General features: G+C 45.3%; 40 non-coding genes across 40 annotated transcripts; all 40 read right to left on the reverse strand.

The window, feature by feature from the left end:
* Positions 1 to 207: 207 nt before the first annotated feature.
* On the reverse strand, positions 208 to 279 carry trnae-cuc (transfer RNA glutamic acid (anticodon CUC)). Its single transcript has one exon. It is a non-coding gene; the product is annotated as a tRNA-Glu (tRNA).
* A 100-nt stretch (positions 280 to 379) lies between these two features.
* On the reverse strand, positions 380 to 451 carry trnae-cuc (transfer RNA glutamic acid (anticodon CUC)). The gene has a single exon. It is a non-coding gene; the product is annotated as a tRNA-Glu (tRNA).
* Positions 452 to 723: 272 nt separating this feature from the next.
* On the reverse strand, positions 724 to 795 carry trnae-uuc (transfer RNA glutamic acid (anticodon UUC)). Its single transcript has one exon. It is a non-coding gene; the product is annotated as a tRNA-Glu (tRNA).
* Positions 796 to 1,126: 331 nt separating this feature from the next.
* Positions 1,127 to 1,198, reverse strand: trnae-uuc (transfer RNA glutamic acid (anticodon UUC)). The gene has a single exon. It is a non-coding gene; the product is annotated as a tRNA-Glu (tRNA).
* A 214-nt stretch (positions 1,199 to 1,412) lies between these two features.
* Positions 1,413 to 1,484, reverse strand: trnae-cuc (transfer RNA glutamic acid (anticodon CUC)). The gene has a single exon. It is a non-coding gene; the product is annotated as a tRNA-Glu (tRNA).
* A 100-nt stretch (positions 1,485 to 1,584) lies between these two features.
* On the reverse strand, positions 1,585 to 1,656 carry trnae-cuc (transfer RNA glutamic acid (anticodon CUC)). Its single transcript has one exon. It is a non-coding gene; the product is annotated as a tRNA-Glu (tRNA).
* Positions 1,657 to 1,756: 100 nt separating this feature from the next.
* Positions 1,757 to 1,828, reverse strand: trnae-cuc (transfer RNA glutamic acid (anticodon CUC)). Its single transcript has one exon. It is a non-coding gene; the product is annotated as a tRNA-Glu (tRNA).
* Positions 1,829 to 1,928: 100 nt separating this feature from the next.
* On the reverse strand, positions 1,929 to 2,000 carry trnae-uuc (transfer RNA glutamic acid (anticodon UUC)). The gene has a single exon. It is a non-coding gene; the product is annotated as a tRNA-Glu (tRNA).
* A 214-nt stretch (positions 2,001 to 2,214) lies between these two features.
* Positions 2,215 to 2,286, reverse strand: trnae-cuc (transfer RNA glutamic acid (anticodon CUC)). The gene has a single exon. It is a non-coding gene; the product is annotated as a tRNA-Glu (tRNA).
* Positions 2,287 to 2,386: 100 nt separating this feature from the next.
* trnae-uuc (transfer RNA glutamic acid (anticodon UUC)) lies at positions 2,387 to 2,458 on the reverse strand. Its single transcript has one exon. It is a non-coding gene; the product is annotated as a tRNA-Glu (tRNA).
* A 331-nt stretch (positions 2,459 to 2,789) lies between these two features.
* trnae-uuc (transfer RNA glutamic acid (anticodon UUC)) lies at positions 2,790 to 2,861 on the reverse strand. The gene has a single exon. It is a non-coding gene; the product is annotated as a tRNA-Glu (tRNA).
* Positions 2,862 to 3,075: 214 nt separating this feature from the next.
* trnae-cuc (transfer RNA glutamic acid (anticodon CUC)) lies at positions 3,076 to 3,147 on the reverse strand. Its single transcript has one exon. It is a non-coding gene; the product is annotated as a tRNA-Glu (tRNA).
* Positions 3,148 to 3,247: 100 nt separating this feature from the next.
* Positions 3,248 to 3,319, reverse strand: trnae-cuc (transfer RNA glutamic acid (anticodon CUC)). The gene has a single exon. It is a non-coding gene; the product is annotated as a tRNA-Glu (tRNA).
* A 272-nt stretch (positions 3,320 to 3,591) lies between these two features.
* trnae-uuc (transfer RNA glutamic acid (anticodon UUC)) lies at positions 3,592 to 3,663 on the reverse strand. The gene has a single exon. It is a non-coding gene; the product is annotated as a tRNA-Glu (tRNA).
* Positions 3,664 to 3,994: 331 nt separating this feature from the next.
* Positions 3,995 to 4,066, reverse strand: trnae-uuc (transfer RNA glutamic acid (anticodon UUC)). The gene has a single exon. It is a non-coding gene; the product is annotated as a tRNA-Glu (tRNA).
* Positions 4,067 to 4,280: 214 nt separating this feature from the next.
* On the reverse strand, positions 4,281 to 4,352 carry trnae-cuc (transfer RNA glutamic acid (anticodon CUC)). Its single transcript has one exon. It is a non-coding gene; the product is annotated as a tRNA-Glu (tRNA).
* Positions 4,353 to 4,452: 100 nt separating this feature from the next.
* trnae-cuc (transfer RNA glutamic acid (anticodon CUC)) lies at positions 4,453 to 4,524 on the reverse strand. The gene has a single exon. It is a non-coding gene; the product is annotated as a tRNA-Glu (tRNA).
* Positions 4,525 to 4,624: 100 nt separating this feature from the next.
* On the reverse strand, positions 4,625 to 4,696 carry trnae-cuc (transfer RNA glutamic acid (anticodon CUC)). Its single transcript has one exon. It is a non-coding gene; the product is annotated as a tRNA-Glu (tRNA).
* A 100-nt stretch (positions 4,697 to 4,796) lies between these two features.
* Positions 4,797 to 4,868, reverse strand: trnae-uuc (transfer RNA glutamic acid (anticodon UUC)). Its single transcript has one exon. It is a non-coding gene; the product is annotated as a tRNA-Glu (tRNA).
* Positions 4,869 to 5,082: 214 nt separating this feature from the next.
* trnae-cuc (transfer RNA glutamic acid (anticodon CUC)) lies at positions 5,083 to 5,154 on the reverse strand. The gene has a single exon. It is a non-coding gene; the product is annotated as a tRNA-Glu (tRNA).
* A 100-nt stretch (positions 5,155 to 5,254) lies between these two features.
* On the reverse strand, positions 5,255 to 5,326 carry trnae-cuc (transfer RNA glutamic acid (anticodon CUC)). Its single transcript has one exon. It is a non-coding gene; the product is annotated as a tRNA-Glu (tRNA).
* Positions 5,327 to 5,426: 100 nt separating this feature from the next.
* Positions 5,427 to 5,498, reverse strand: trnae-uuc (transfer RNA glutamic acid (anticodon UUC)). The gene has a single exon. It is a non-coding gene; the product is annotated as a tRNA-Glu (tRNA).
* A 331-nt stretch (positions 5,499 to 5,829) lies between these two features.
* Positions 5,830 to 5,901, reverse strand: trnae-uuc (transfer RNA glutamic acid (anticodon UUC)). The gene has a single exon. It is a non-coding gene; the product is annotated as a tRNA-Glu (tRNA).
* Positions 5,902 to 6,115: 214 nt separating this feature from the next.
* trnae-cuc (transfer RNA glutamic acid (anticodon CUC)) lies at positions 6,116 to 6,187 on the reverse strand. The gene has a single exon. It is a non-coding gene; the product is annotated as a tRNA-Glu (tRNA).
* A 100-nt stretch (positions 6,188 to 6,287) lies between these two features.
* trnae-cuc (transfer RNA glutamic acid (anticodon CUC)) lies at positions 6,288 to 6,359 on the reverse strand. Its single transcript has one exon. It is a non-coding gene; the product is annotated as a tRNA-Glu (tRNA).
* Positions 6,360 to 6,459: 100 nt separating this feature from the next.
* Positions 6,460 to 6,531, reverse strand: trnae-cuc (transfer RNA glutamic acid (anticodon CUC)). The gene has a single exon. It is a non-coding gene; the product is annotated as a tRNA-Glu (tRNA).
* Positions 6,532 to 6,631: 100 nt separating this feature from the next.
* On the reverse strand, positions 6,632 to 6,703 carry trnae-uuc (transfer RNA glutamic acid (anticodon UUC)). The gene has a single exon. It is a non-coding gene; the product is annotated as a tRNA-Glu (tRNA).
* Positions 6,704 to 7,034: 331 nt separating this feature from the next.
* Positions 7,035 to 7,106, reverse strand: trnae-uuc (transfer RNA glutamic acid (anticodon UUC)). Its single transcript has one exon. It is a non-coding gene; the product is annotated as a tRNA-Glu (tRNA).
* A 214-nt stretch (positions 7,107 to 7,320) lies between these two features.
* trnae-cuc (transfer RNA glutamic acid (anticodon CUC)) lies at positions 7,321 to 7,392 on the reverse strand. The gene has a single exon. It is a non-coding gene; the product is annotated as a tRNA-Glu (tRNA).
* Positions 7,393 to 7,492: 100 nt separating this feature from the next.
* trnae-cuc (transfer RNA glutamic acid (anticodon CUC)) lies at positions 7,493 to 7,564 on the reverse strand. Its single transcript has one exon. It is a non-coding gene; the product is annotated as a tRNA-Glu (tRNA).
* A 100-nt stretch (positions 7,565 to 7,664) lies between these two features.
* trnae-cuc (transfer RNA glutamic acid (anticodon CUC)) lies at positions 7,665 to 7,736 on the reverse strand. The gene has a single exon. It is a non-coding gene; the product is annotated as a tRNA-Glu (tRNA).
* A 100-nt stretch (positions 7,737 to 7,836) lies between these two features.
* Positions 7,837 to 7,908, reverse strand: trnae-uuc (transfer RNA glutamic acid (anticodon UUC)). Its single transcript has one exon. It is a non-coding gene; the product is annotated as a tRNA-Glu (tRNA).
* A 214-nt stretch (positions 7,909 to 8,122) lies between these two features.
* Positions 8,123 to 8,194, reverse strand: trnae-cuc (transfer RNA glutamic acid (anticodon CUC)). Its single transcript has one exon. It is a non-coding gene; the product is annotated as a tRNA-Glu (tRNA).
* A 100-nt stretch (positions 8,195 to 8,294) lies between these two features.
* Positions 8,295 to 8,366, reverse strand: trnae-cuc (transfer RNA glutamic acid (anticodon CUC)). The gene has a single exon. It is a non-coding gene; the product is annotated as a tRNA-Glu (tRNA).
* A 100-nt stretch (positions 8,367 to 8,466) lies between these two features.
* trnae-uuc (transfer RNA glutamic acid (anticodon UUC)) lies at positions 8,467 to 8,538 on the reverse strand. The gene has a single exon. It is a non-coding gene; the product is annotated as a tRNA-Glu (tRNA).
* A 331-nt stretch (positions 8,539 to 8,869) lies between these two features.
* On the reverse strand, positions 8,870 to 8,941 carry trnae-uuc (transfer RNA glutamic acid (anticodon UUC)). The gene has a single exon. It is a non-coding gene; the product is annotated as a tRNA-Glu (tRNA).
* Positions 8,942 to 9,155: 214 nt separating this feature from the next.
* Positions 9,156 to 9,227, reverse strand: trnae-cuc (transfer RNA glutamic acid (anticodon CUC)). The gene has a single exon. It is a non-coding gene; the product is annotated as a tRNA-Glu (tRNA).
* Positions 9,228 to 9,327: 100 nt separating this feature from the next.
* trnae-cuc (transfer RNA glutamic acid (anticodon CUC)) lies at positions 9,328 to 9,399 on the reverse strand. Its single transcript has one exon. It is a non-coding gene; the product is annotated as a tRNA-Glu (tRNA).
* Positions 9,400 to 9,499: 100 nt separating this feature from the next.
* trnae-cuc (transfer RNA glutamic acid (anticodon CUC)) lies at positions 9,500 to 9,571 on the reverse strand. The gene has a single exon. It is a non-coding gene; the product is annotated as a tRNA-Glu (tRNA).
* A 100-nt stretch (positions 9,572 to 9,671) lies between these two features.
* On the reverse strand, positions 9,672 to 9,743 carry trnae-uuc (transfer RNA glutamic acid (anticodon UUC)). The gene has a single exon. It is a non-coding gene; the product is annotated as a tRNA-Glu (tRNA).
* Between the last annotated feature and the right edge of the window lie 156 nt (positions 9,744 to 9,899).

Here is a 9,899-nt window from a genome sequence, read left to right on the forward strand (position 1 = left end):
ATGCTAATTAAGTCGTAATATCGGATCGAAAATATTCAGGACATGGAAAATATTACTTGAATGAAAAGGCTAAACCAGGTTTCCCTGTCTACTAAGAGCATCAAACAATAACTACTTAACAGTGGGGGACAAGTTGATGCACATCACATCATTGAAATGTTGCAACTGACAACACAAGCATAAACTAAGGGAAACTTCAAATGCCATTTCCCTGACCGGGAATCGAACCCGGGCCGCGGCGGTGAGAGCGCCGAATCCTAGCCACTAGACCATCAGGGACACAGTTGTGCATATTATGTCCTCCAATCAGATCGAAAACATTCAGCACATCGAATAATAGGCTTAAATTAAAACATCAAGTCAGAACTTTAAAAGGCAATTCCCTGACCGGGAATCGAACCCGGGCCGCGGCGGTGAGAGCGCCGAATCCTAGCCACTAGACCATCAGGGACACAGTTGTGCATATTATGTCCTCCAATCAGATCGAAAACATTCAGCACATCGAATAATAGGCTTAAATTAAAACATCAAGTCAGAACTTTAAAAGCCAATTCCCTGACCGGGAATCAAACCCGGGCCGCGGCGGTGAGAGCGCCGAATCCTAGCCACTAGACCATCAGGGACACAGTTGTGCATATTATGTCCTCCAATCAGATCGAAAACATTCAGCACATCGAATAATTGGCGTAAATAAAAACATCAAGCCAGAACTTTAAATGACATTTCCCTGACCGGGAATCGAACCCGGGCCGCGGCGGTGAAAGCGCCGAATCCTAGCCACTAGACCACCAGGGACACATTCATGCTAATTAAGTCGTAATATCGGATCGAAAATATTCAGGACATGGAAAATATTGCTTGAATGAAAAGGCTAAACCAGGTTTCCCTGTCTACTAAGAGCATCAAACAATAACTACTTAACAGTGGGGGACAAGTTGATGCACATCACATCATTGAAATGTTGCAACGGACAACACAAGCATCAACTAAGGGTAACTTCAAATGCCATTTCCCTGACCGGGAATCGAACCTGGGCCGCATTATGTCCTCCAATCAGATCGAAAACATTCAGCACATCGAATAATTGGCGTAAATAAAAACATCAAGCCAGAACTTTAAATGACATTTCCCTGACCGGGAATCGAACCCGGGCCGCGGCGGTGAAAGCGCCGAATCCTAGCCACTAGACCACCAGGGACACATTAATGCTAATTAAGTCGTAATATCGGATCGAAAATATTCAGGACATGGAAAATATTGCTTGAATGAAAAGGCTAAACCAGGTTTCCCTGTCTACTAAGAGCATCAAACAATAACTACTTAACAGTGGGGGACAAGTTGATGCACATCACATCATTGAAATGTTGCAACGGACAACACAAGCATCAACTAAGGGTAACTTCAAATGCCATTTCCCTGACCGGGAATCGAACCCGGGCCGCGGCGGTGAGAGCGCCGAATCCTAGCCACTAGACCATCAGGGACACAGTTGTGTATATTATGTCCTCCAATCAGATCGAAAACATTCAGCACATCGAATAATTGGCTTAAATTAAAACATCAAGTCAGAACTTTAAAAGCCAATTCCCTGACCGGGAATCGAACCCGGGCCGCGGCGGTGAGAGCGCCGAATCCTAGCCACTAGACCATCAGGGACACAGTTGTGCATATTATGTCCTCCAATCAGATCGAAAACATTCAGCACATCGAATAATAGGCTTAAATTAAAACATCAAGTCAGAACTTTAAAAGCCAATTCCCTGACCGGGAATCGAACCCGGGCCGCGGCGGTGAGAGCGCCGAATCCTAGCCACTAGACCATCAGGGACACAGTTGTGCATATTATGTCCTCCAATCAGATCGAAAACATTCAGGACATTGAATAATTGGCGTAAATAAAAACATCAAGCCAGAACTTTAAATGACATTTCCCTGACCGGGAATCGAACCCGGGCCGCGGCGGTGAAAGCGCCGAATCCTAGCCACTAGACCACCAGGGACACATTCATGCTAATTAAGTCGTAATATCGGATCGAAAATATTCAGGACATGGAAAATATTGCTTGAATGAAAAGGCTAAACCAGGTTTCCCTGTCTACTAAGAGCATCAAACAATAACTACTTAACAGTGGGGGACAAGTTGATGCACATCACATCATTGAAATGTTGCAACGGACAACACAAGCATCAACTAAGGGTAACTTCAAATGCCATTTCCCTGACCGGGAATCGAACCCGGGCCGCGGCGGTGAGAGCGCCGAATCCTAGCCACTAGACCATCAGGGACACAGTTGTGCATATTATGTCCTCCAATCAGATCGAAAACATTCAGCACATCGAATAATTGGCGTAAATAAAAACATCAAGCCAGAACTTTAAATGACATTTCCCTGACCGGGAATCGAACCCGGGCCGCGGCGGTGAAAGCGCCGAATCCTAGCCACTAGACCACCAGGGACACATTCATGCTAATTAAGTCGTAATATCGGATCGAAAATATTCAGGACATGGAAAATATTGCTTGAATGAAAAGGCTAAACCAGGTTTCCCTGTCTACTAAGAGCATCAAACAATAACTACTTAACAGTGGGGGACAAGTTGATGCACATCACATCATTGAAATGTTGCAATGGACAACACAAGCATCAACTAAGGGTAACTTCAAATGCCATTTCCCTGACCGGGAATCGAACCTGGGCCGCATTATGTCCTCCAATCAGATCGAAAACATTCAGCACATCGAAAAATTGGCGTAAATAAAAACATCAAGCCAGAACTTTAAATGACATTTCCCTGACCGGGAATCGAACCCGGGCCGCGGCGGTGAAAGCGCCGAATCCTAGCCACTAGACCACCAGGGACACATTCATGCTAATTAAGTCGTAATATCGGATCGAAAATATTCAGGACATGGAAAATATTACTTGAATGAAAAGGCTAAACCAGGTTTCCCTGTCTACTAAGAGCATCAAACAATAACTACTTAACAGTGGGGGACAAGTTGATGCACATCACATCATTGAAATGTTGCAACTGACAACACAAGCATAAACTAAGGGAAACTTCAAATGCCATTTCCCTGACCGGGAATCGAACCCGGGCCGCGGCGGTGAGAGCGCCGAATCCTAGCCACTAGACCATCAGGGACACAGTTGTGCATATTATGTCCTCCAATCAGATCGAAAACATTCAGCACATCGAATAATAGGCTTAAATTAAAACATCAAGTCAGAACTTTAAAAGGCAATTCCCTGACCGGGAATCGAACCCGGGCCGCGGCGGTGAGAGCGCCGAATCCTAGCCACTAGACCATCAGGGACACAGTTGTGCATATTATGTCCTCCAATCAGATCGAAAACATTCAGCACATCGAATAATAGGCTTAAATTAAAACATCAAGTCAGAACTTTAAAAGCCAATTCCCTGACCGGGAATCAAACCCGGGCCGCGGCGGTGAGAGCGCCGAATCCTAGCCACTAGACCATCAGGGACACAGTTGTGCATATTATGTCCTCCAATCAGATCGAAAACATTCAGCACATCGAATAATTGGCGTAAATAAAAACATCAAGCCAGAACTTTAAATGACATTTCCCTGACCGGGAATCGAACCCGGGCCGCGGCGGTGAAAGCGCCGAATCCTAGCCACTAGACCACCAGGGACACATTCATGCTAATTAAGTCGTAATATCGGATCGAAAATATTCAGGACATGGAAAATATTGCTTGAATGAAAAGGCTAAACCAGGTTTCCCTGTCTACTAAGAGCATCAAACAATAACTACTTAACAGTGGGGGACAAGTTGATGCACATCACATCATTGAAATGTTGCAACGGACAACACAAGCATCAACTAAGGGTAACTTCAAATGCCATTTCCCTGACCGGGAATCGAACCTGGGCCGCATTATGTCCTCCAATCAGATCGAAAACATTCAGCACATCGAATAATTGGCGTAAATAAAAACATCAAGCCAGAACTTTAAATGACATTTCCCTGACCGGGAATCGAACCCGGGCCGCGGCGGTGAAAGCGCCGAATCCTAGCCACTAGACCACCAGGGACACATTAATGCTAATTAAGTCGTAATATCGGATCGAAAATATTCAGGACATGGAAAATATTGCTTGAATGAAAAGGCTAAACCAGGTTTCCCTGTCTACTAAGAGCATCAAACAATAACTACTTAACAGTGGGGGACAAGTTGATGCACATCACATCATTGAAATGTTGCAACGGACAACACAAGCATCAACTAAGGGTAACTTCAAATGCCATTTCCCTGACCGGGAATCGAACCCGGGCCGCGGCGGTGAGAGCGCCGAATCCTAGCCACTAGACCATCAGGGACACAGTTGTGTATATTATGTCCTCCAATCAGATCGAAAACATTCAGCACATCGAATAATTGGCTTAAATTAAAACATCAAGTCAGAACTTTAAAAGCCAATTCCCTGACCGGGAATCGAACCCGGGCCGCGGCGGTGAGAGCGCCGAATCCTAGCCACTAGACCATCAGGGACACAGTTGTGCATATTATGTCCTCCAATCAGATCGAAAACATTCAGCACATCGAATAATAGGCTTAAATTAAAACATCAAGTCAGAACTTTAAAAGCCAATTCCCTGACCGGGAATCGAACCCGGGCCGCGGCGGTGAGAGCGCCGAATCCTAGCCACTAGACCATCAGGGACACAGTTGTGCATATTATGTCCTCCAATCAGATCGAAAACATTCAGGACATTGAATAATTGGCGTAAATAAAAACATCAAGCCAGAACTTTAAATGACATTTCCCTGACCGGGAATCGAACCCGGGCCGCGGCGGTGAAAGCGCCGAATCCTAGCCACTAGACCACCAGGGACACATTCATGCTAATTAAGTCGTAATATCGGATCGAAAATATTCAGGACATGGAAAATATTACTTGAATGAAAAGGCTAAACCAGGTTTCCCTGTCTACTAAGAGCATCAAACAATAACTACTTAACAGTGGGGGACAAGTTGATGCACATCACATCATTGAAATGTTGCAACTGACAACACAAGCATAAACTAAGGGTAACTTCAAATGCCATTTCCCTGACCGGGAATCGAACCCGGGCCGCGGCGGTGAGAGCGCCGAATCCTAGCCACTAGACCATCAGGGACACAGTTGTGCATATTATGTCCTCCAATCAGATCGAAAACATTCAGCACATCGAATAATAGGCTTAAATTAAAACATCAAGTCAGAACTTTAAAAGCCAATTCCCTGACCGGGAATCGAACCCGGGCCGCGGCGGTGAGAGCGCCGAATCCTAGCCACTAGACCATCAGGGACACAGTTGTGCATATTATGTCCTCCAATCAGATCGAAAACATTCAGCACATCGAATAATTGGCGTAAATAAAAACATCAAGCCAGAACTTTAAATGACATTTCCCTGACCGGGAATCGAACCCGGGCCGCGGCGGTGAAAGCGCCGAATCCTAGCCACTAGACCACCAGGGACACATTCATGCTAATTAAGTCGTAATATCGGATCGAAAATATTCAGGACATGGAAAATATTGCTTGAATGAAAAGGCTAAACCAGGTTTCCCTGTCTACTAAGAGCATCAAACAATAACTACTTAACAGTGGGGGACAAGTTGATGCACATCACATCATTGAAATGTTGCAACGGACAACACAAGCATCAACTAAGGGTAACTTCAAATGCCATTTCCCTGACCGGGAATCGAACCTGGGCCGCATTATGTCCTCCAATCAGATCGAAAACATTCAGCACATCGAAAAATTGGCGTAAATAAAAACATCAAGCCAGAACTTTAAATGACATTTCCCTGACCGGGAATCGAACCCGGGCCGCGGCGGTGAAAGCGCCGAATCCTAGCCACTAGACCACCAGGGACACATTCATGCTAATTAAGTCGTAATATCGGATCGAAAATATTCAGGACATGGAAAATATTACTTGAATGAAAAGGCTAAACCAGGTTTCCCTGTCTACTAAGAGCATCAAACAATAACTACTTAACAGTGGGGGACAAGTTGATGCACATCACATCATTGAAATGTTGCAACTGACAACACAAGCATAAACTAAGGGAAACTTCAAATGCCATTTCCCTGACCGGGAATCGAACCCGGGCCGCGGCGGTGAGAGCGCCGAATCCTAGCCACTAGACCATCAGGGACACAGTTGTGCATATTATGTCCTCCAATCAGATCGAAAACATTCAGCACATCGAATAATAGGCTTAAATTAAAACATCAAGTCAGAACTTTAAAAGGCAATTCCCTGACCGGGAATCGAACCCGGGCCGCGGCGGTGAGAGCGCCGAATCCTAGCCACTAGACCATCAGGGACACAGTTGTGCATATTATGTCCTCCAATCAGATCGAAAACATTCAGCACATCGAATAATAGGCTTAAATTAAAACATCAAGTCAGAACTTTAAAAGCCAATTCCCTGACCGGGAATCGAACCCGGGCCGCGGCGGTGAGAGCGCCGAATCCTAGCCACTAGACCATCAGGGACACAGTTGTGCATATTATGTCCTCCAATCAGATCGAAAACATTCAGCACATCGAATAATTGGCGTAAATAAAAACATCAAGCCAGAACTTTAAATGACATTTCCCTGACCGGGAATCGAACCCGGGCCGCGGCGGTGAAAGCGCCGAATCCTAGCCACTAGACCACCAGGGACACATTCATGCTAATTAAGTCGTAATATCGGATCGAAAATATTCAGGACATGGAAAATATTGCTTGAATGAAAAGGCTAAACCAGGTTTCCCTGTCTACTAAGAGCATCAAACAATAACTACTTAACAGTGGGGGACAAGTTGATGCACATCACATCATTGAAATGTTGCAACGGACAACACAAGCATCAACTAAGGGTAACTTCAAATGCCATTTCCCTGACCGGGAATCGAACCTGGGCCGCATTATGTCCTCCAATCAGATCGAAAACATTCAGCACATCGAATAATTGGCGTAAATAAAAACATCAAGCCAGAACTTTAAATGACATTTCCCTGACCGGGAATCGAACCCGGGCCGCGGCGGTGAAAGCGCCGAATCCTAGCCACTAGACCACCAGGGACACATTAATGCTAATTAAGTCGTAATATCGGATCAAAAATATTCAGGACATGGAAAATATTGCTTGAATGAAAAGGCTAAACCAGGTTTCCCTGTCTACTAAGAGCATCAAACAATAACTACTTAACAGTGGGGGACAAGTTGATGCACATCACATCATTGAAATGTTGCAACGGACAACACAAGCATCAACTAAGGGTAACTTCAAATGCCATTTCCCTGACCGGGAATCGAACCCGGGCCGCGGCGGTGAGAGCGCCGAATCCTAGCCACTAGACCATCAGGGACACAGTTGTGTATATTATGTCCTCCAATCAGATCGAAAACATTCAGCACATCGAATAATTGGCTTAAATTAAAACATCAAGTCAGAACTTTAAAAGCCAATTCCCTGACCGGGAATCGAACCCGGGCCGCGGCGGTGAGAGCGCCGAATCCTAGCCACTAGACCATCAGGGACACAGTTGTGCATATTATGTCCTCCAATCAGATCGAAAACATTCAGCACATCGAATAATAGGCTTAAATTAAAACATCAAGTCAGAACTTTAAAAGCCAATTCCCTGACCGGGAATCGAACCCGGGCCGCGGCGGTGAGAGCGCCGAATCCTAGCCACTAGACCATCAGGGACACAGTTGTGCATATTATGTCCTCCAATCAGATCGAAAACATTCAGGACATTGAATAATTGGCGTAAATAAAAACATCAAGCCAGAACTTTAAATGACATTTCCCTGACCGGGAATCGAACCCGGGCCGCGGCGGTGAAAGCGCCGAATCCTAGCCACTAGACCACCAGGGACACATTCATGCTAATTAAGTCGTAATATCGGATCGAAAATATTCAGGACATGGAAAATATTACTTGAATGAAAAGGCTAAACCAGGTTTCCCTGTCTACTAAGAGCATCAAACAATAACTACTTAACAGTGGGGGACAAGTTGATGCACATCACATCATTGAAATGTTGCAACTGACAACACAAGCATAAACTAAGGGTAACTTCAAATGCCATTTCCCTGACCGGGAATCGAACCCGGGCCGCGGCGGTGAGAGCGCCGAATCCTAGCCACTAGACCATCAGGGACACAGTTGTGCATATTATGTCCTCCAATCAGATCGAAAACATTCAGCACATCGAATAATAGGCTTAAATTAAAACATCAAGTCAGAACTTTAAAAGCCAATTCCCTGACCGGGAATCGAACCCGGGCCGCGGCGGTGAGAGCGCCGAATCCTAGCCACTAGACCATCAGGGACACAGTTGTGCATATTATGTCCTCCAATCAGATCGAAAACATTCAGCACATCGAATAATTGGCTTAAATTAAAACATCAAGTCAGAACTTTAAAAGCCAATTCCCTGACCGGGAATCGAACCCGGGCCGCGGCGGTGAAAGCGCCGAATCCTAGCCACTAGACCACCAGGGACACATTCATGCTAATTAAGTCGTAATATCGGATCGAAAATATTCAGGACATGGAAAATATTGCTTGAATGAAAAGGCTAAACCAGGTTTCCCTGTCTACTAAGAGCATCAAACAATAACTACTTAACAGTGGGGGACAAGTTGATGCACATCACATCATTGAAATGTTGCAACGGACAACACAAGCATCAACTAAGGGTAACTTCAAATGCCATTTCCCTGACCGGGAATCGAACCTGGGCCGCATTATGTCCTCCAATCAGATCGAAAACATTCAGCACATCGAATAATTGGCGTAAATAAAAACATCAAGCCAGAACTTTAAATGACATTTCCCTGACCGGGAATCGAACCCGGGCCGCGGCGGTGAAAGCGCCGAATCCTAGCCACTAGACCACCAGGGACACATTAATGCTAATTAAGTCGTAATATCGGATCGAAAATATTCAGGACATGGAAAATATTGCTTGAATGAAAAGGCTAAACCAGGTTTCCCTGTCTACTAAGAGCATCAAACAATAACTACTTAACAGTGGGGGACAAGTTGATGCACATCACATCATTGAAATGTTGCAACGGACAACACAAGCATCAACTAAGGGTAACTTCAAATGCCATTTCCCTGACCGGGAATCGAACCCGGGCCGCGGCGGTGAGAGCGCCGAATCCTAGCCACTAGACCATCAGGGACACAGTTGTGTATATTATGTCCTCCAATCAGATCGAAAACATTCAGCACATCGAATAATTGGCTTAAATTAAAACATCAAGTCAGAACTTTAAAAGCCAATTCCCTGACCGGGAATCGAACCCGGGCCGCGGCGGTGAGAGCGCCGAATCCTAGCCACTAGACCATCAGGGACACAGTTGTGCATATTATGTCCTCCAATCAGATCGAAAACATTCAGCACATCGAATAATAGGCTTAAATTAAAACATCAAGTCAGAACTTTAAAAGCCAATTCCCTGACCGGGAATCGAACCCGGGCCGCGGCGGTGAGAGCGCCGAATCCTAGCCACTAGACCATCAGGGACACAGTTGTGCATATTATGTCCTCCAATCAGATCGAAAACATTCAGGACATTGAATAATTGGCGTAAATAAAAACATCAAGCCAGAACTTTAAATGACATTTCCCTGACCGGGAATCGAACCCGGGCCGCGGCGGTGAAAGCGCCGAATCCTAGCCACTAGACCACCAGGGACACATTCATGCTAATTAAGTCGTAATATCGGATCGAAAATATTCAGGACATGGAAAATATTGCTTGAATGAAAAGGCTAAACCAGGTTTCCCTGTCTACTAAGAGCATCAAACAATAACTACTTAACAGTGGGGGACAAGTTGATGCACATCACAT

The sequence above is a fragment of the Pungitius pungitius genome, chromosome 2 (genome assembly GCF_949316345.1).
Source record: "Pungitius pungitius chromosome 2, fPunPun2.1, whole genome shotgun sequence".
NCBI lineage: Eukaryota > Metazoa > Chordata > Actinopteri > Perciformes > Gasterosteidae > Pungitius > Pungitius pungitius.